At 46.5% G+C, this 18,228-nt stretch overlaps 11 non-coding genes and 21 pseudogenes across 11 annotated transcripts; all 32 read left to right on the top strand.

The window, feature by feature from the left end:
* Positions 1–121: 121 nt before the first annotated feature.
* LOC148259986 (5S ribosomal RNA) lies at positions 122–240 on the top strand. Its single transcript, XR_015820765.1, has one exon. It is a non-coding gene; the product is annotated as a 5S ribosomal RNA (ribosomal RNA).
* A 562-nt stretch (positions 241–802) lies between these two features.
* On the top strand, positions 803–920 carry LOC148259987 (5S ribosomal RNA; annotated as a pseudogene).
* Positions 921–1,123: 203 nt separating this feature from the next.
* LOC148259988 (5S ribosomal RNA) lies at positions 1,124–1,242 on the top strand. Its single transcript, XR_015820140.1, has one exon. It is a non-coding gene; the product is annotated as a 5S ribosomal RNA (ribosomal RNA).
* A 206-nt stretch (positions 1,243–1,448) lies between these two features.
* On the top strand, positions 1,449–1,567 carry LOC148259989 (5S ribosomal RNA). Its single transcript, XR_015820307.1, has one exon. It is a non-coding gene; the product is annotated as a 5S ribosomal RNA (ribosomal RNA).
* A 563-nt stretch (positions 1,568–2,130) lies between these two features.
* On the top strand, positions 2,131–2,249 carry LOC148259990 (5S ribosomal RNA). The gene has a single exon (XR_015819809.1). It is a non-coding gene; the product is annotated as a 5S ribosomal RNA (ribosomal RNA).
* A 204-nt stretch (positions 2,250–2,453) lies between these two features.
* On the top strand, positions 2,454–2,572 carry LOC148259991 (5S ribosomal RNA; annotated as a pseudogene).
* Positions 2,573–3,135: 563 nt separating this feature from the next.
* LOC148259992 (5S ribosomal RNA) lies at positions 3,136–3,254 on the top strand (annotated as a pseudogene).
* Positions 3,255–3,459: 205 nt separating this feature from the next.
* LOC148259993 (5S ribosomal RNA) lies at positions 3,460–3,578 on the top strand. Its single transcript, XR_015821215.1, has one exon. It is a non-coding gene; the product is annotated as a 5S ribosomal RNA (ribosomal RNA).
* Positions 3,579–4,463: 885 nt separating this feature from the next.
* LOC148259994 (5S ribosomal RNA) lies at positions 4,464–4,582 on the top strand (annotated as a pseudogene).
* Positions 4,583–5,502: 920 nt separating this feature from the next.
* On the top strand, positions 5,503–5,621 carry LOC148259995 (5S ribosomal RNA; annotated as a pseudogene).
* A 207-nt stretch (positions 5,622–5,828) lies between these two features.
* Positions 5,829–5,947, top strand: LOC148259996 (5S ribosomal RNA). Its single transcript, XR_015821141.1, has one exon. It is a non-coding gene; the product is annotated as a 5S ribosomal RNA (ribosomal RNA).
* Positions 5,948–6,506: 559 nt separating this feature from the next.
* On the top strand, positions 6,507–6,625 carry LOC148259997 (5S ribosomal RNA; annotated as a pseudogene).
* A 210-nt stretch (positions 6,626–6,835) lies between these two features.
* On the top strand, positions 6,836–6,954 carry LOC148259998 (5S ribosomal RNA; annotated as a pseudogene).
* A 590-nt stretch (positions 6,955–7,544) lies between these two features.
* LOC148259999 (5S ribosomal RNA) lies at positions 7,545–7,663 on the top strand (annotated as a pseudogene).
* A 567-nt stretch (positions 7,664–8,230) lies between these two features.
* On the top strand, positions 8,231–8,349 carry LOC148260000 (5S ribosomal RNA). Its single transcript, XR_015821136.1, has one exon. It is a non-coding gene; the product is annotated as a 5S ribosomal RNA (ribosomal RNA).
* A 207-nt stretch (positions 8,350–8,556) lies between these two features.
* Positions 8,557–8,675, top strand: LOC148260001 (5S ribosomal RNA). The gene has a single exon (XR_015820456.1). It is a non-coding gene; the product is annotated as a 5S ribosomal RNA (ribosomal RNA).
* Positions 8,676–9,176: 501 nt separating this feature from the next.
* On the top strand, positions 9,177–9,295 carry LOC148260002 (5S ribosomal RNA; annotated as a pseudogene).
* A 918-nt stretch (positions 9,296–10,213) lies between these two features.
* On the top strand, positions 10,214–10,332 carry LOC148260003 (5S ribosomal RNA; annotated as a pseudogene).
* Positions 10,333–10,536: 204 nt separating this feature from the next.
* LOC148260004 (5S ribosomal RNA) lies at positions 10,537–10,655 on the top strand (annotated as a pseudogene).
* Positions 10,656–10,861: 206 nt separating this feature from the next.
* Positions 10,862–10,980, top strand: LOC148260005 (5S ribosomal RNA; annotated as a pseudogene).
* A 235-nt stretch (positions 10,981–11,215) lies between these two features.
* LOC148260006 (5S ribosomal RNA) lies at positions 11,216–11,334 on the top strand (annotated as a pseudogene).
* Positions 11,335–11,894: 560 nt separating this feature from the next.
* On the top strand, positions 11,895–12,013 carry LOC148260007 (5S ribosomal RNA; annotated as a pseudogene).
* Positions 12,014–13,416: 1,403 nt separating this feature from the next.
* On the top strand, positions 13,417–13,535 carry LOC148260008 (5S ribosomal RNA; annotated as a pseudogene).
* Positions 13,536–13,744: 209 nt separating this feature from the next.
* Positions 13,745–13,863, top strand: LOC148260009 (5S ribosomal RNA). Its single transcript, XR_015820298.1, has one exon. It is a non-coding gene; the product is annotated as a 5S ribosomal RNA (ribosomal RNA).
* A 562-nt stretch (positions 13,864–14,425) lies between these two features.
* Positions 14,426–14,544, top strand: LOC148260010 (5S ribosomal RNA). Its single transcript, XR_015819721.1, has one exon. It is a non-coding gene; the product is annotated as a 5S ribosomal RNA (ribosomal RNA).
* A 203-nt stretch (positions 14,545–14,747) lies between these two features.
* On the top strand, positions 14,748–14,866 carry LOC148260011 (5S ribosomal RNA; annotated as a pseudogene).
* A 563-nt stretch (positions 14,867–15,429) lies between these two features.
* Positions 15,430–15,548, top strand: LOC148260012 (5S ribosomal RNA; annotated as a pseudogene).
* Positions 15,549–15,753: 205 nt separating this feature from the next.
* LOC148260013 (5S ribosomal RNA) lies at positions 15,754–15,872 on the top strand (annotated as a pseudogene).
* A 561-nt stretch (positions 15,873–16,433) lies between these two features.
* Positions 16,434–16,551, top strand: LOC148260014 (5S ribosomal RNA; annotated as a pseudogene).
* Positions 16,552–16,754: 203 nt separating this feature from the next.
* LOC148260015 (5S ribosomal RNA) lies at positions 16,755–16,873 on the top strand (annotated as a pseudogene).
* A 209-nt stretch (positions 16,874–17,082) lies between these two features.
* Positions 17,083–17,201, top strand: LOC148260016 (5S ribosomal RNA; annotated as a pseudogene).
* Positions 17,202–17,763: 562 nt separating this feature from the next.
* LOC148260017 (5S ribosomal RNA) lies at positions 17,764–17,882 on the top strand. The gene has a single exon (XR_015820207.1). It is a non-coding gene; the product is annotated as a 5S ribosomal RNA (ribosomal RNA).
* Positions 17,883–18,228: the final 346 nt, after the last annotated feature.

An 18,228-nucleotide genomic window follows, 5' to 3' on the forward strand; every position in this document is an offset into this window, starting at 1 on the left:
GTAGCATTTTACTTGATATTAGAACGAGCACGGGAGGTGCAGTGCGCACGCACAAGGAAACAAATGACGGGAGGGGGAAGAAAGGAGAAGGAGTTTATGTATTTGCAGCGCGGAATTAAACGGGTGTGATCATACCAGCACTAATGCACCGGATCCCATCAGAACTCCACAGTGAAGTGTGCTTGGGCGAGAGTAGTACTCGGATGGGTGACCTCCTGGGAAGTCCTCGTGTCGCACCAATTTTTTTTCAGACGGGTCGTTCGACGTTACGCGCAACTTGAACTAGGGTCCGCTGGTTTATACTCAAATGTGAATCAAAAAGTAGGGGCATTTTAATCGATATTAGAACGAGAACGAGAGGTGCAGTGTGAACGCACAAGGAAACAATTGATGGGAGGCGGAGGGAAGGAGAAGGAGTGTATGTATTTTCAGCACGAAATGAAACAGGTGCGATCATACCAGCACTAATGCAACGGATTATATCAGAACTCCGTAGGTAAGGGTACTTGAGCGAGAGTAGTACTAGCATGGGTTATCTCCTGCGAAGTCCTTATATTTCAATAATTTTCTTGTGAAGTCCTCGTGTCGCACCAATTTTTTTTTTTCAGACCGGTCGTTCGACGTTACACGCGTCTGGAACTAGGGTCCGCATGTTTATACGCAAATGTGAGTCATGAAGCTGGGGCATTTTAATCGATATTAGAACGAGAATGAGAAGTGAAGTGTGAACGCACATGAAAACAAATGACGGGAGGGGGAAGAAAGGCAAAGGAGTGTATGTATTTGCAGTGCGAAATTAAACAGGTGCGATCATACCAGCACTAAAGCCCCGGATCCCATCAGAACTCCGCAGTTAAGTGTGATTGGCGAAATTAGTACTCTGATGGTTGACCTCCTGGGAAGTCCTCGAGTCGCACCAATTTTTTTTCAGACGGGTTGTTCGACGTTACGCGCGTCTGGAACTAGGGTCCGCTGGTTTATACGCAAATGTGAGTCAAGAAGCAGGGGCATTTCAATCGATATTAGAACGAGAATGAAAGGTGAAGTGTGAACGCACAAAAACAAATGACGGGAGGGGGAAGAAAAGAGAAGGAGTGTATGTATTTGCAGCGCAAAATTAAATAGGTGCGATCATACCAGCACAAAAGCTCCGGATCCCATCAGAACTCCGCAGTTAAGTTTGCTTGGACGAGAGTAGTACTTGGATGGGTGACCACCTGGGAAGCCCCCGTGTTGCTCCTATTTTTTTTCGGATGGGTTGTTCGACGTTACGCGCGAATGGAATTATAAACTGCTGGTTCATTTGCATAGGTGAGTCACGGTGCCGGGGCATATTACTTAATATTAGAACGAGAAAGAGAGATGCAAAGTGCACGCACAAGGAAACAAATGACGGGAGGGGGGATGGAAGGAGAAAGAGTTTATGTATTTGCAGCGCAAAATTAAACGTGTGCGATCATACCAGCACTAATGCACCGGATCCCATCAGAACTCCGCAGTTAATTGTGCTTGGGCGAGAGTAGTACTCGAATGGGTGACCTCCTGGGAAGTCCTCGTGTCGCACTAATTTTATTTTTCAGACGGGTCGTTCGACGTTAAGCGCGACTTTAACGAGGGTCCACTGGTTTATATGCAAATGTGAGTCAAGAAGCAGGGGCATTTTAATCGATATTAGAACGAGAAGGAGAGATGCAGAGTGCACGCACAAGGAAACAAATGACGGGAAGGGGGATGGAGGGAGAAAAAGTGTATGTATTTGCAGCGCAGAATGAAACATGAGCAATCATACCAGCACCAATGCAACGGATTCTATCAGAACTCCCCAAGTTAAGGGTGCTTGGGCGAGAGTAGCACTAGGATGGGTGACCTCCTGCGAAGTCCTTATATTTCACCCTTTTTCTTAGGAAGTCCTCGTGTTGTACCCATTTTTTTGCAGATTATTCTTTCGACAATACGCGCGACTTGAATTATGGTCCTCAGGTTTATTCGCAAATGTGAGTCACGGCACCGTAGCATTTTACTTGATATTAGAACGAGCACGGGAGGTGCAGTGCGCACGCACAAGGAAACAAATGACGGGAAGGGGAAGAAAGGATAAGGAGTTTATGTATTTGCAACGCAAAATTAAACTGGTGCGATCATACCAGCACTAATGCACCAGATCCCATCAGAACTCCGCAGTTAAGTGTGCTCGGGCGAGAGTAGTACTCGGATGGGTGACCTCCTGGGAAGTCCTCGTGTCGTACCAATTTTTTTTCAGACGGGTCGTTCAACATTATGCGCGACTGGAACTGGGGTCCGCTGGTTTATACGCAATTGTGAGGCAAGAAGCAGGGGCATTTTAATCGATATTAGAATGAGAATGAGAGGTGCAGTGTGAACGCACAAGGAAATAAATGATGGGAGGGGGGGAGGGAAGAAGGAGTGTATGTATTTTCAGCACCAAATTAAACAGGTGCGGTCACACCAGCACAAATGCACCGGATCCCATCAGAACTCCTTAGTTAAGTGTGCTTTGGCGAAAGTAGTACAATGATGGGTTACCTCCTGCGAAGTTCTCGTGTTGCACCCATTTTCTTTTCTTCAGATGTGCCGTTCGACGTTACGCGCGACTTTAATTATGGTCCGCAGATTTATTCGCAAATGTGAGTCACGGCGCCGTGGCATTTTACTTGATATTTGAACAAGAACGAGAGGTGCAGTGCGCACGCACAAGGAAACAAATGACGGGAGGGGGAAGAAAGGAGAAGGAGTGTATGTTTTTGCAGCGCGAAATGAAACAGGTGCGATCATACCAGCACAAATGGAACGGATTCTATCAGAACTCCGTAGGTAAGGATGCTTGGGCGAGAGTAGTACTAGCATGGGTTACCTCCTGCGAAGTCCTTATATTTCACCCATTTTCTTGTGAAGTCCTCGTGTTGCACCCATTTTTTTGCAGATGATTCTTTCGATGTTACGCGCGACTTGAATTATGCGCCTCAGGTTTATTCGCAAATGTGAGTCACGGCGCTGTAGCATTTTACTTGATATTAGAACGAGAACGGGAGGTGCAGTGCGGACGCACAAGGAAACAAATGACGGGAGGAGGAAGAAAGGGGAATAAGTTTATGTATTTGTAGCGCAAAATTAAACAGGTGCGATCATACCAGCACTAATGCACCGGATCCCATCAGAACTCCGCAGTGAAGTGTGCTTTGGCGAGATTAGTACTCGGATGGGTGACCTCCTGGGAAGTCCTCGTGTCGCACCAATTTTTTTTCAGACGGGTCGTTCGATGTTACGCGCGTCTGGAACTAGGGTCCGCTGGTTTATACGCAAATGTGAGTCAAGAAGCAGGGGCATTTTAATCGATATTAGAACGAGAATGAGAGGTGAAGTGTGAACGCACAAGGAAACAAATGACGGGAGGGGGAAGAAAGGAGAAGGAGTGTATGTATTTGCAGCGCGAAATTAAAAAGGTGCGATCATGCCAGCACTAAAGCTCCGGATCCCATCAGAACTCCGCAGTTAAGTGTGCTTGGGCGAGAGTAGTACTCGGATGGGTCACCACCTGGGAAGCCCTCGTGTTGCACCTATTTCTTTTTTCGGATGGGTTGTTCGACGTTACGCGCGAATGGAATTATAAACCGCTGGTTCATTTGCAAAGGTGAGTCACGGTGCCGGGGCATATTACTTGATATTAGAACGAGAAAGAGAGATGCAGAGTGCACGCACAAGGAAACAAATGACGGGAGGGGAGTTGGAAGGAGAAAGAGTGTATGTATTTGCAGTGCAGAATAAAACATGAGGGATCATACCAGCACTAATGCAACGGATTCTATCAGAACTCCGCAGTTAAGGGTGCTTGGGCGAGAAAAGTACTCGGATGGGTGACCTCCTGCGAAGTCCTTATATTTCACCCATTTTCTTTGGTGGTCCTCGTGTTGCACCCATCTTTTTGCAGATGATTCTTTCGACGTTACGCGCGACTTGATTTATAGTCTGCAGGTTTATTCGCAAATGTGAGTCACGGCGCCGTTGCATTTTACTTGATATTAGAACGAGGACGGGAAGTGCAGTGCGCACGCACAAGGAAACAAATTACGGGATGAGGATGAAAAGAGAGGGAGTGTATGTATTTGAAGCGCAAAATTAAACAAGTGGCATCATACCAGCACTAATGCACTGGATCCCATCAGAACTCTGCAGTTAAGTGTACTTTGGCGAGAGTAGTACAAGGATGGGTGACCTCTTGGGAAGTCCTCGTATCGCAACAATTTTTTTTCAGATGGGTTGTTCGACGTTACGCGCGACTGGAACTATGGTCCGCTGGTTTATATGCAAATGTGAGTCAAGAATCAGGGGCATTTTAATCGATATTAGAACGAGAAGGAGAGGTGCAGTGTGAACGCACAAGGAAACAAATGATGGGAGGGGGGGAGGGAAGAAGGAGTGTATGTATTTTCAGCACAAAATTAAACAGGTGCGGTCACACCAGCACAAATGCACCAGATCCCATCAGAACTCCGCAGTTAAGTGTGCTTTGGCGAAAGTAGTACAATGATGGGTTACCTCCTGGGAAGTTCTCGTGTCGCACCCATTTTCTTTTTTTCAGATGTGCCGTTCGACATTACGCGCGACTTTAATTATGGTCCGCAGATTTTTTCGCAAATGTGAGTCACGGCGCCGTGGCATTTTACTTGATATTTGAACGAGAACGAGAGGTGCAGTGCGCACGCACAAGGAAACAAATGACGGGAGGGGGGATGAAGGGAGAAAAAGTGTATGTATTTGCAGCGCAGAATGAAACATGAGCAATCATACCCGCACCAATGCAACGGATTCTATCAGAACTCCGCAAGTTAAGGGTGCTTGGGCGAGAGTAGCACTAGGATGGGTGACCTCCTGCGAAGTCCTTATATTTCACCCATTTTCTTAGGAAGTCCTCGTGTTGCACCCATTTTTTTGCAGATGATTCTTTCGACGATACGCTCGACTTGAATTATGGTCCTCAGGTTTATTCGCAAATGTAAGTCACGGCACCGTAGCATTTTACTTTATATTAGAACGAGCACGGGAGGTGCAGTGCGCACGCACAAGGAAACAAATGACGGGAGGGGGGATGGAGGGTGAAAAAGTGTATGTATTTGCAGCGCAGAATGAAACATGAGCAATCATACCAGCACCAATGCAACGGATTCTATCAGAACTCCCCAAGTTAAGGGTGCTTGGGCGAGAGTAGCACTAGGATGGGTGACCTCCTGCGAAATCCTTATATTTCACAAATTTTCTTAGGAAGTCCTTGTGTTGCACCCATTTTTTTGCAGATGATTCTTTCGACGATACGCGCGACTTGAATTATGGCCCTCAGGTTTATTCGCAAATGTGAGTCACGGCACCGTAGCATTTTACTTTGTATTAGAAGGAGCACGGGAGGTGCAGTGCGCAGCACAAGGAAACAAATGACGGGAGGGGGAAGAAAGGGGAATGAGTTTATGTATTTGCAGCGCAAAATTAAACAGGTGCGATCATACCAGCACAAATGCACCGGATCTCATCAGAACTCCGCAGTTAAGTGTGCTTTGCTGAAAGTAGTACAATGATGGGTTACCTCGTGGGAAGTTCTCGTGTTGCGCCCATTTTTTTTTTCAGATGTGTCGTTCGACGTTACGCGCGACTTTAATTATGGTCCGCAGATTTATTCGCAAATGTGAGTCACGGCGCCGTGACATTGTACTTGATATTTGAACGAGAACGAGAGGTGCAGTGCGCACGCACTTGGAAACAAATGAGGGGAGGGGGAAGAAAGGAAAAGGAATTTATGTATTTGCAGCGCGAAATTAAACAGGTGTGATCATACCAGCACTAATGCACCGGATCCCATCAGAACTCCGCAGTTAAGTGTGCTTGGGCGAGAGTAGTACTCGGATGGGTGACCTCCTGCGAAGTCCTCGTGTCGCACCAATTTTTTTTCAGACGAGTCGTTCGACGTTACGCGCCACTGGAACTAGGTTCCGCTGGTTTATACGCAAATGTGAGTAAAAAAGCAGGGGCATTTTAATCGATATTAGAACGAGAAGGAGAGGTGCAGTGTGAACGCACAAGGAAACAATTGATGGGAGGGGGAGGGAAGGAGAAGGAGTGTATGTATTTTCAGCACGAAATGAAACAGGTGCGATCATACCAGCACTAATGCAACGGATTCTATCATAACTCCGTAGGTAAGGGTGCTTGGGCGAGAGTAGTACTAGCATGGGTTACCTCCTGCGAAGTCCTTATATTTCACCCATTTTCTTAGGAAGTTCTCGTGTTGCACCCATTTTTTTGCAGATGATTCTTTCGACGATACGCGCGACTTGAATTATGGTCCTCAGGTTTATTCGCAAATGTAAGTCACGGCAACGTAGCATTTTACTTTATATTAGAAGGAGCACGGGAGGTGCAGTGCGCACGCACAAGGAAACAAATGACGGGAGGGGGAAGAAATGGGAATGAGTTTATGTATTTGCAGCGCAAAATTAAACAGGTGCGATCATACCAGCACAAATGCACCGGATCCCATCAGAACTCCGCAGTTAGGTGTGCTTTGGTGAAAGTAGTACAATGATGGATTACCTCGTGGGAAGTTCTCGTGTTGCACCCATTTTCTTTTTTTTCAGATGTGTCGTTCGCCGTTACGCGCGACTTTAATTATGGTCCGAAGATTTATTCGCAAATGTGAGTCACGGCGTCGTGGCATTGTACTTGATATTTGAACGAGAACGAGAGGTGCAGTGCGCACGCACTTGGAAACAAATGACGGGAGGGGGAAGAAAGGAGAAGGAATTTATGTATTTGCAGCGCGAAATTAAACAGGTGCGATCATACCAGCATTAATGCACCGGATCCCATCAGAACTCTGCAGTTAAGTGTGCTTGGGCGAGAGTAGTACTCGGATGGGTGAGCTCCTGGGAAGTCCTCGTGTTGCACTAATTTTTTTTTCAGACGGGTCGTTCGACGTTACGCGCGACTGAAACTTGGGTCCACTGGTTTATACGCAAATGTGAGTCAAGAAGCAGGGGCATTTTAATTGATATTGGAACGAGAAAGAGAGATGCAGAGTGCACGCACAAGGAAACAAATGACGGGAGGGGCGCACAAGGAAACAAATGACGGGAGGGGGGATGGAGGGAGAAAAAGTGTATATGTTTGCAGCGCAGAATGAAACATGAGCAATCATACCAGCACCAATGCAACGGATTCTATCAGAACTCCGCAAGTTAAGGGTGCTTGGGCGAGAGAAGCACTAGGATGGGTGACCTCCTGCGAAGTCCTTATATTTCACCTATTTTCTTAGGAAGTCCTCGTGTTGCACCCATTTTTTTGCAGATGATTCTTTCGACGATACCCGCGACTTGAATTATGGTCCTCAAGTTTATTCGCAAATATGAGTCACGGCACCATAGCATTTTACTTGATATCAGAACGAGCACGGGAGGTGCAGTGCGCACGCACAAGGAAACAAATGACGGGAGGGGGAAGAAAGGAGAAGGAGTTTATGTATTTGCAGCGCGGAATTAAACGGGTGCGATCATACCAGCACAAATGCACCGGATCCCATCAGAACTCCGCAGTTAAGTGTGCTTTGGCAAAAGTAGTACAATGATGGGTTACCTCTTGGGAAGTTCTCGTGTTACACCCATTTTCTTTTTTTCAGATGTGCCGTTCGACGTTACGCGCGACTTTAATTATGGTCCGCAGATTTATTCGCAAATGTGAGTCACGGCGCCGTGGCATTTTACTTGATATTTGAACGAGAAGGAGAGGTGCAGTGTGAACGCACAAGGAAACAATTGATGGGAGGGGGAGGGAAGGAGAAGGAGTGTATGTATTTTCAGCACGAAATGAAACAGGTGCGATCATACCAGCACTAATGCAACGGATTCTATCAGAACTCCGTAGGTAAGGGTGCTTGGGCGAGAGTAGTACTAGCATGGGTTACCTCCTGCGAAGTCCTTATATTTCACCCATTTTCTTGTAAAGTCTTCGTGATGCACCCATTTTCTTTTTTTCAGATGTGCCGTTCGATGTTACGCGCGACTTTAATTATGGTCCACAAATTTATTCGCAAATGTGAGTCACGGCACCATGGCATTTTACTTGATATTTAAACGAGAACGAGAGGTGCAGTGCGCACGCACAAGGAAACAAATGACGGGAGGGGGAAGAAAGGAGACGGAGTTTATGTATTTACAGCGCGAAATTAAACCGGTGCGATCATACCAGCACTAATGCACCGGATCCCATCAGAACTCCGCAGTTAAGTGTGCTTGGGCGAGATTAGTACTCGGATGGGTGACCTCACGGGAAGTCCTCGTGTCGCACTAATTTTTTTTTTCAGACGGGTCGTTCGACGTTACGCGCGTCTGGAACTAGGGTCCGCTGGTTTATACGCAAATGTGAGTTCAGAAACAGGGGCATTTTAATCGATATTAGAACGAGAATGAGAGGTGAAGTGTGAACGCACAAGGAAACAAATGACGGGAGGGGGAAGAAAGGAGAAGGAGTGTATGTATTTACAGCAGAAAATTAAATAGGTGCGATCATACCAGCACCAAAGCTCCGGATCCCATCAGAACTCCGCAGTTAAGTGTGCTTGGGCGAGGGTAGTACTCGGATGGGTGACTACCTGGGAAGCCCTCGTGTTGCACCTTTTTTTTTTCGGATGGGTTGTTCGACGTTACGCGCGAATGGAATTATAAACCGCTGGTTCATTTGCAAAGGTGAGTCACGGTGCCGGGGCATATTACTTGATATTAGAACGAGAAAGAGAGATGCAGAGTGCACGCACAAGAAAACAAATGACGGGAGGGGGGATAGAATGAGAAAGAATGTATGTATTTGCAGTGCGGAATGAAACATGAGGGATCATACCAGCACTAATGCAACGGATTCTATCAGAACTCCGTAGTTAAGGGTGCTTGGGCGAGAAAAGTACTCGGATGGATGACCTCCTGCGAAGTCCTTATATTTCACCCATTTTCTTGGGAGATCCTCGTGTTGCACCCATCTTTTTGCAGATGATTCTTTCGACGTTACGGGCGACTTGATTTATGGTCCGCAGGTTTATTCGCAAATGTGAGTCACGGAGCCGTGGCATTTTACTTGATATTAGAAGGAGAAGGAATTTATGTATTTGCAGCGCAAAATTAATCAGGTGCGATCATACCACCACTAATGCACCGGATCCCATCAGAACTCCGCAGTTAAGTGTGCTTGGGCGAGAGTAGTACTCGGATGGGTGACCTCTTGGGAAGTCCTTGTGTCGCACTAATTTTTTTTTCAGACAGGTCGTTCGACGTTATGCGCTACTGGAACTAGGGTCCACTAGTTTATACACAAATGTGAGTCAAGAAGCAGGGGCATTTTAATCGATATTAGAACGAAAAGGAGAGATGCAGAGTGCACGCACAAGGAAACAAATGACGGGAGGGGGGATGGAGGGAGAAAAAGTGTATGTATTTGCAGCGCAAAAAGAAACATGAGCAATCATACCAGCACCAATGCAACGGATTCTATCAGAACTCCGCAAGTTAAGGGTGCTTGGGCGAGAGTAGCACTAAGATGGGTGACCTCCTGCGAAGTCCTTTTATTTCACCCATTTTCTTAGGAAGTTCTCGTGTTGCAACCATTTTTTTGCAGATGATTCTTTCGACGATACGCACGACATGAATTATGGTCCTCAGGTTTATTCGCAAATGTGAGTCACGGCACCGTAGCATTTTACTTGATATTAGAACGAGCACGGGAGGTGCAGTGCGCAGGCACAAGGAAACAAAAGACGGGAGGGGGGATGGAGGGAGAAAAAGTGTATGCATTTGCAGCGTAGAAAGAAACATGAGCAATCATACCAGCACCAATGCATCGGATTCTATCAGAACTCTGCAAGTAAATTGTGCTTGGGCGAGAGTAGCACTAGGATGGGTGACCTCCTGCGAAGTCCTTATATTTCACCCATTTTCTTAGGAAGTCCTTGTGTTGCACCCATTTTTTTGCAGATGATTCTTTCGACGTTACGCGCGACTTGAATTATGGTCCTCAGGTTTATTCGCAAATGTGAGTCACGGCGCTATAGCATTTTACTTGATATTAGAACGAGAACGGGAGGTACAGTGCGCACGCACAAGGAAACAAATGACGGGAGGGGGAAGAAAGGGCAATGAGTTTATGTATTTGCAGCGCAAAATTAAACAGGTGGGATCATACCAGCACTAATGCACCGGATCCCATCAGAACTCCGCAGTGAAGTGTGCTTGGGCGAGATTAGTACTCGGATGGGTTAACTCCTGGGAAGTCCTCGTGTCGCACCAATTTTTTTCAGACGGGTTGTTCGACGTTACACGCATCTGGAACTAGGGTCCGCTGGTTTATACGCAAATGTGAGTCAAGAAGCAGGGGCATTTTAATCGATATTAGAACGAGAATGAGAGGTGAAGTGTGAACACACAAGGAAACAAATGACGGGAGGGAGAAGAAAGGAGAAGGAGTGTATGTATTTCCAGCGCGAATTTAAACAGGTGCGATCTTACCAGCACTAAAGCCCTGGATATGATCAGAACTCCGCAGTTAAGTGTGCTTGGGCGAGCGTAGTACTCGGATGGGTGACCACTTGGGATGCCCTCGTGTTGCACCTATTTTTTTTTGGATGGGTTTTTCGACGTTATGCGCGAATGGAATTATAAACCGCTGGTTCATTTGCAAAGGTGAGTCACGGTGTCAGGGCATATTACTTGATATTAGAACGAGAAAGAGAGATGTAGAGTGCACGCACAAGGAAACAAATGACAGGAGGGGGGATGGAAGGAGAAAGAGTGTATGTATTTGCAGTGCAGAATGAAACATGAGGGATCATACCAGCACTAATGCAACGGATTCTATCCGAACTCCGCAGTTAAGGGTGCTTGGGCGAGAAAAGTACTCGGATGGGTGACCTCCTGCGAAGTCCTTATATTTCACCCATTTTCTTGGGAGGTCGTCGTATTGCACCCATCTTTTTGCAGATGATTCTTTCGATGTTACGCGCGACTTGATTTATGGTCTGCAGGTTTATTCGCAAATGTGAGTCACGGCGCCGTGGCATTTTACTTGATATTAGAACGAGTACGGGAGGTGCAGTGCGCACGCACAAGGAAACAAATGACGGGAGGAGGAAGAAAAGAGAAGGAGTGTATGTATTTAAAGCGCAAAATTAAACAAGTGGCATCATACGAGCACTAATGCACCGGATCCCATCAGAACTCCGCAGTTAAGTGTGCTTTGGTGAAAGTAGTACAATGATGGGTTACCTCCTGGGAAGTTCTCGTGTTGCACCCATTTTTTTTTTTCAGATGTGCCGTTAGACGTTACGCGCGACTTTAATTATGGTCCGCAGATTTATTCGCAAATGTGAGTCACGGCGCCGTGGCATTTTACTTGATATTTGAACGAGAACGAGAGGTGCAGTGTGCACGCACAAGGAAACAAATGAGGGGAGGGGGAAGAAAGGAGAAGGAGTATGTTTTATCAGCGCGAAATGAAACAGGTGCGATCATTCCAGCACTAATGCAACGGATTCTATCAGAACTCCGTAGGTAAGGGTGCTTGGGCGAGAGTAGTACTAGCATGGGTTACCTCCTGCGAAGTCCTTATATTTCACCCATTTTCTTGTGAAGTCCTAGTGTTGCACCCATTTTTTTGCAGATAATTCTTTCGACGTTACGCGCGACTTGAATTATGGTCCTCAGGTTTATTCGCAAATGTGAGTCACGGCGCTGTAGCATTTTACTTGATACTAGAACGAGAACGGGAGGTGCAGTGCGCACGCACAAGGAAATAAATGACGGGAGGGGGAAGAAAGGAGAAGGAGTTTATGTATTTGCAGCGCGGAATTAAACGGGTGCGATCATACCAGCACAAATGCACCGGATCCCATCAGAACTCCGCAGTTAAGTGTGCTTTGGTGAAAGTAGTACAATGATGGGTTACCTCCTGGGAAGTTCTCGTGCTGCACCCATTTTTTTTTTTCAGATGTGCCGTTTGACGTTACACGCGACTTTAATTATGGTCCGCAGATTTATTCGCAAATGTGAGTCACGGCGCCGTGGCATTTTACTTGATATTTGAACAAGAACGAGAGGTGCAGTGTGCACGCACAAGGAAACAAATGACGGGAGGGGGAAGAAAGGAGAAGGAGTATGTTTTATCAGCGCGAAATGAAACAGGTGCGATCATTCCAGCACTAATGCAACGGATTCTATCAGAACTCCGTAGGTAAGGGTGCTTGGGCGAGAGTAGTACTAGCATGGGTTACCTCCTGCGAAGTCCTTATATTTCACCCATTTTCTTGTGAAGTCCTCGTGTTGCACCCATTTTTTTGCAGATGATTCTTTCGACGATACGTGCGACTTGAATTATGGTTGTCAGGTTTATTCGCAAATGTGCTTGGGCGAGGTTAGTACTCGGATGGGTGACCACCTGGGAAGCCCTCGTGTTGCACCTATTTTTTTCGGATGGGTTGTTCGACGTTACGCACGAATGGAATTATAAACCGCTGGTTCATTTGCAAAGGTGAGTCACGTTGCTGGGGCATATTACTTGATATTAGAACGAGAAAGAGAGATGCAGAGTGCACGCACATGAAAACAAATGACGGGAGGGGGGATGGAATGAGAAAGAATGTATGTATTTGCAGTGCGGAATGAAACATGAGGGATCATACCAGCACTAATGCAACGGATTCTATCAGAACTCCGTAGTTAAGGGTGCTTGGGCGAGAAAAGTACTCGGATGTGTGACCTCCTGCGAAGTCCTTATATTTCACCCATTTTCTTGGGAGATCCTCGTGTTGCACCCATCTTTTTGCAGATGATTCTTTCGACGTTACGGGCGACTTGATTTATGGTCCGCAGGTTTATTCGCAAATGTGAGTCACGGCGCCGTGGCATTTTACTTGATATTAGAAGGAGTACGGGAGGTGTAGTGCGCACGCACAAGGAAACAAATGACAGGAGGAGGAAGAAAAGAGAAAGAGTGTATGTATTTGAAGCGCAAAATTAAACAAGGGGCATCATACCCGCACTAATGCACTGGATCCCATCAGAACTCCGTAGATAAGGGTGCTTGGGCGAGAGTAGTACTAGCATGGGTTACCTCCTGCGAAGTCCTTATATTTCACCCATTTTCTTGTGAAATCCTCATGATGCACCCATTTTCTTTTTTTCAGATGTACCAGTCGACGTTACGCGCGACTTTAATTATGGTCCGCAGATTTATTCGCAAATGTGAGTCACGGCTCCGTGGCATTTTACCTGATATTTGAACGAGAACGAGAGGTGCAGTGCGCACGCACAAGGAAACAAATGACGGGAGGGGGAAGAAAGGAGAAGGAGTTTATGTATTTGCAGCGCGAAATTAAACAGGTGAGATCATACCAGCATAAATGCACCGGATCCCATCAGAACTCCGCAGTTAAGTGTGCTTTGGTGAAAGTAGTACAATGATGGGTTACCTCGTGGGAAGTTCTTGTGTTGCACCCATTTTCTTTTTTCCATATGTGTCGTTCGACGTTACGCGCGACTTTAATTATGGTCCACAGATTTATTCGCAAATGTGAGTCACGGCGCTGTGGCATTTTACTTGATATTTGAACGAGAACGAGAGGTGCAGTGCGCATGCACAAGGAAACAAATGACGGGAGGGGCAAGAAAGGGGTAAGAATTTATGTATTTGCAGCACAAAATTAATCAAGTGCGATCATACCAGCATTAATGCACCGGATCCCATCAGAACTCCGTAGTTAAGTGTGCTTGGGCGAGAGTAGTACTCGGATGGGTGACCTCCTGGGAAGTCCTCGTGTCACACTAATTTTTTTTTCAGACGGGTCGTTCGACGTTACGCGCGACTGGAACTAGGGTCCACTGGTTTATACGCAAATGTGAGTCAAGAAGCAGGGGCATTTTAATTGATATTAGAACGAGAAAGAGAGATGCAGAGTGCACGCACAAGGAAACAAATGATGGGAGGGGGGATGGAGGGAGAAAAAGTGTATGTATTTGCAGCACAGAATGAAACATGAGCAATCATACCAGCACAAATGCAACGGATTCTATCAGAACTTCGCAAGTTAAGGGTGCTTGGGCGAGAGAAGCACTAGGATGGGTGACCTCCTGCGAAGTCCTTATATTTCACCCATTTTCTTAGGAAGTCCTCGTGTTGCACCCATTTTTTTGCAAATGATTCTTTTGACGATACGCGCGACTTGAATTGTGGTCCTCAGGTTTATTCGCAAATATGAGTCACGGCACCGTAGCATTTTACTTGATATTAGAACGAGCACGGGAGGTGCAGTGCGCACGCACAAGGAAACAAATGACGGGAGGGGGAAGAAAGGCGAAGGAGTTTATGTATTTGCAGCGCGGAATTAAGCGGGTGCGATCATACCAGCACAAATGCACCGGATCCCATCAGAACTCAGCAGTTAAGTGTGTTTGGGCGAGAGTAGTACTCGGATGGGTGACCTCCTGGGAAGTCCTCGTGTCGCACCAATTTTTTTTCAGACGGGTCGTTCGACGTTACGCGCGACTGGAACTATGGTCCGCTGGTTTATACGCAAATGTGAGTCAAGAATCAGGGGCATTTTAATCGATATTAGAACGAGAAGGAGAGGTGCAATGTGAACGCACAAGGAAACAAATGATGGTAGGGGGGAGGGAAGAAGGAGTTTATGTATTTTCAACACGAAATTAAACAGGTGCGGTCACACCAGCACAAATGCACTGGATCCCATCAGAACTCCGCAGTTAACTGTGCTTTGGCGAAAGTAGTACAATGATGGGTTACCTCCTGGGAAGTTCTCGTGTTGAACCCTTTTTCTTTTTTTCAGATGTGCCGCTCGACGTTACGCGCGACTTTAATTATGGTCCGCAGATTTTTTCGCAAATGTGAGCCACGGCGCCGTGGCATTTTACTTGATATTTGAACGAGAACGAGAGGTGCAGTGCGCACGCACAAGGAAACAAATGACGGGAGGGGGAAGAAAGAAGAAGGAGTGTATGTATTTACAGCGCGAAATGAAATAGGTGCGATCTTACCAGCACTAAAGCAACGTATTCTATCAGAACTCCGTAGGTATGGGTGCTTTGGCGAGAGTAGCACTAGCATGGGTTACCTCCTGCGAAGTCCTTATATTTCACCCATTTTCTTGTGAAGTCCTCGTGTTGCACCCATTTTTTTGCAGATGATTCTTTCGACGTTACGCGCGACTTGAATTATGGTCCTCAGGTTTATTCGCAAATGTGAGTCACGGCGCCGTGGCATTTTACTTGATATTAGAACGAGAACGGGAGGTGCAGTGCGCACGCACAAGGAAACAAATGACGGGAGGGGGAAGAAAGGGGAATGAGTTTATGTATTTGCAGTGCAAAATTAAACGGGTGCGATCATACCAGCACTATTGCACCGGATCCCATCAGAACTCCAGAGTGAAGTGTGCTTGGGCGAGATTAGTACTCGGATTGGTGACCTCTTGGGAAGTCCTCGTGTCGCACCAATTTTTTTTCAGACGGGTCGTTCGACGTTACGTACGTCTGGAACTAGGGTCCGCTGGTTTATATGCAAATGTGAGTCAAGAAGCAGGGGCATTTTAATCGGTATTGGAACGAGAGTGAGAGGTGAAGTGTGAACGCACAAGGAAACAAATGACGGGAGGGGGAAGAAAGGAGAAGGAGTGTATGTATTTGAAGCGTGAAATTAAACAGGTGCGATCATACCAGCACTAAAGCTCCTGATCCCATCAGAACTCCATAGTTACGTGTGCTTGGGCAAGAGTAGTACTCGGATGGGTGACCACTTGGGAAGCCCTCGTGTTGCACCAATTTTTTTTCGGATGGGTTGTTCGACGTTACGCGCGAATGGAATTATAAACCGCTGGTTCATTTGCAAAGGTGAGTCACGGTGCCGGGGCATATTACTTGATATTAGAACGAGAAAGAGAGATGCAGAGTGCACGCACAAGGAAACAAATGACGGGAGGGGGGATGGGAGGAGAAAGAGTGTATGAATTTGCAGTGCAGAATGAAACATGAGGGATCAAACCAGCACTAATGCAACGGATTCTATAAGAACTCCGCAGTTAAGGGTGCTTGGGCGAGAAAAGTACTCGGATGGGTGACCTCCTGCGAAGTCCTTATATTTCACCCATTTTCTTGGGAGGTCGTCGTATTGCACCCATCTTTTTGCAGATGATTCTTTCGAGGTTACGCGCGACTTGATTTATGGTCCGCAGGTTTATTCGCAAATGTGAGTCACGGAGCCGTGGCGTTTTACTTGATATTAGAACGAGTACGGGAGGTGCAGTGCGCACGCACAAGGAAACAAATGACGGGAGGAGGAAGAAAAGAGAAGGAGTGTATGTATTTGAAGCGCAAAATTAAACAAGTGGCATCATACCAGCACTAATGCACTGGATCCCATCAGAACTCTGCAGTTAAGCGTACTTGGGCGAGAGTAGTACTCGGATGGGTGACCTCTTGGGAAGTCCTCGTATCGCAACAATTTTTTTTCAGATGGGTCGTTCGACGTTACGCATGACTGGAACTATGGTCCGCTGGTTTATACGCAAATGTGAGTCAAGAATCAGGGGCATTTTAATCGATATTAGAACGAGAAGGAGAGGTGCAGTGTGAACTCACAACGAAACAAATGATTGGAGGGGGGAGGAAAGAAGGAGTGTATGTATTTTCAGCACGAAATTAAAGAGGTGCGGTCACACCAGCACAAATGCACCGGATCCCATCAGAACTCCGTAGTTAAGTGTGCTTTGGCGAAAGTAGTACAATGATGGGTTACCTCCTGGGAAGTTCTCGTGTTGCACCCATTTTCTTTTTTTCAGATGTGCAGTTCGACGTTACGCGCGACTTTAATTATGGTCCGCAGATTTATTCGCAAATGTGAGTCACGGCGCCGTGGCATTTTACTTGATATTTGAACGAGAACGAGAGGTGTAGTGCGCACGCACAAGGAAACAAATGACGGAAGGGGGAAGAAAGGAGAAGGAGTTTATCTATTTACAGCGCAAAATTAAATAGTTGTGATCATACTAGCACTAATGCACCGGATCCCATCAGAACTCCGTAGTTAAGTGTGCTTGGACAAGAGTAGTACTCGGATGGGTGACCTCCTGGGAAGTCCTTGTGTCGCACTAATTTTTTTTTCAGACAGGTCGTTCGACGTTACGCGCGACTAGAACTAGGGTCCACTGGTTTATACGCAAATGTGAGTCAAGAAGCAGGGGCATTTTAATCGATATTAGAACGAGAAGGAGAGATGCAGAGTGCACGCACAAGGAAACAAATGACGGGAGGAGGGATGGAGGGAGAAAAAGTGTATGTATTTGCAGCGCAGAATGAAACATGAGCAATCATACCAGCACCAATGCAACGGATTCTTTCAGAACTTCGCAAGTTAAGGGTGCTTGGGCGAGAGTAGCACTAGGATGGGTGACCTCCTACGAAGTCCTTATATTTCACCCATTTTCTTAGGAAGTCCTCCTGTTGCACCAATTTTTTTGCAGATGATTCTTTCGACGATACGCGCGACTTGAATTATGGTCCACAGGATTATTCGCAAATGTGAGTCACGGCATTGTAGCATTTTACTTGATATTAGAACGAGCACGGGAGGTGCAGTGCGCACGCACAAGGAAAGAAATGACGGGAGGGGGAAGAAAGGAGAAGGAGTTTATGTCTTTGCAGCACGAAATTAAACAGGTGCGATCATACCAGTACTAATGCACCGGATCCCATCAGAACTCTGTAGTTAAGTGTGCTTGGGCGAGAGTAGTACTCGGATGGGAGACCTCTTGGGAAGTCCTCGTGTCGCACCAATTTTTTTTCAGACGGGTCGTTCGACGTTACGCGCGACTGGAACTAGGGTCCACTGGTTTATACGCAAATGTGAGTCAAGAAGCAGGGGCATTTAAATCGATATTAGAACGAGAATGAGATGTGCAGTGTGAACGCACAAGGAAACAATTGATGGGAGGGGGAGGGAAGGAAAAGGAGTGTATGTATTTTCAGCACGAAATGAAACAGTTGCGATGATACCAGCACTAATACAACAGATTCTATCAGAACTCCGTAGGTAAGGGTGCTTGGGCGAGACTAGTACTAGCATGGGTTACCTCCTGCGAAGTCCTTATATTTCATCCATTTTCTTGTGAAGTCCTTGTGT

The sequence above is a fragment of the Carica papaya genome, chromosome 5, assembly GCF_054855325.1.
Source record: "Carica papaya isolate Zhongbai chromosome 5, ASM5485532v1, whole genome shotgun sequence".
Lineage (NCBI taxonomy): Eukaryota > Viridiplantae > Streptophyta > Magnoliopsida > Brassicales > Caricaceae > Carica > Carica papaya.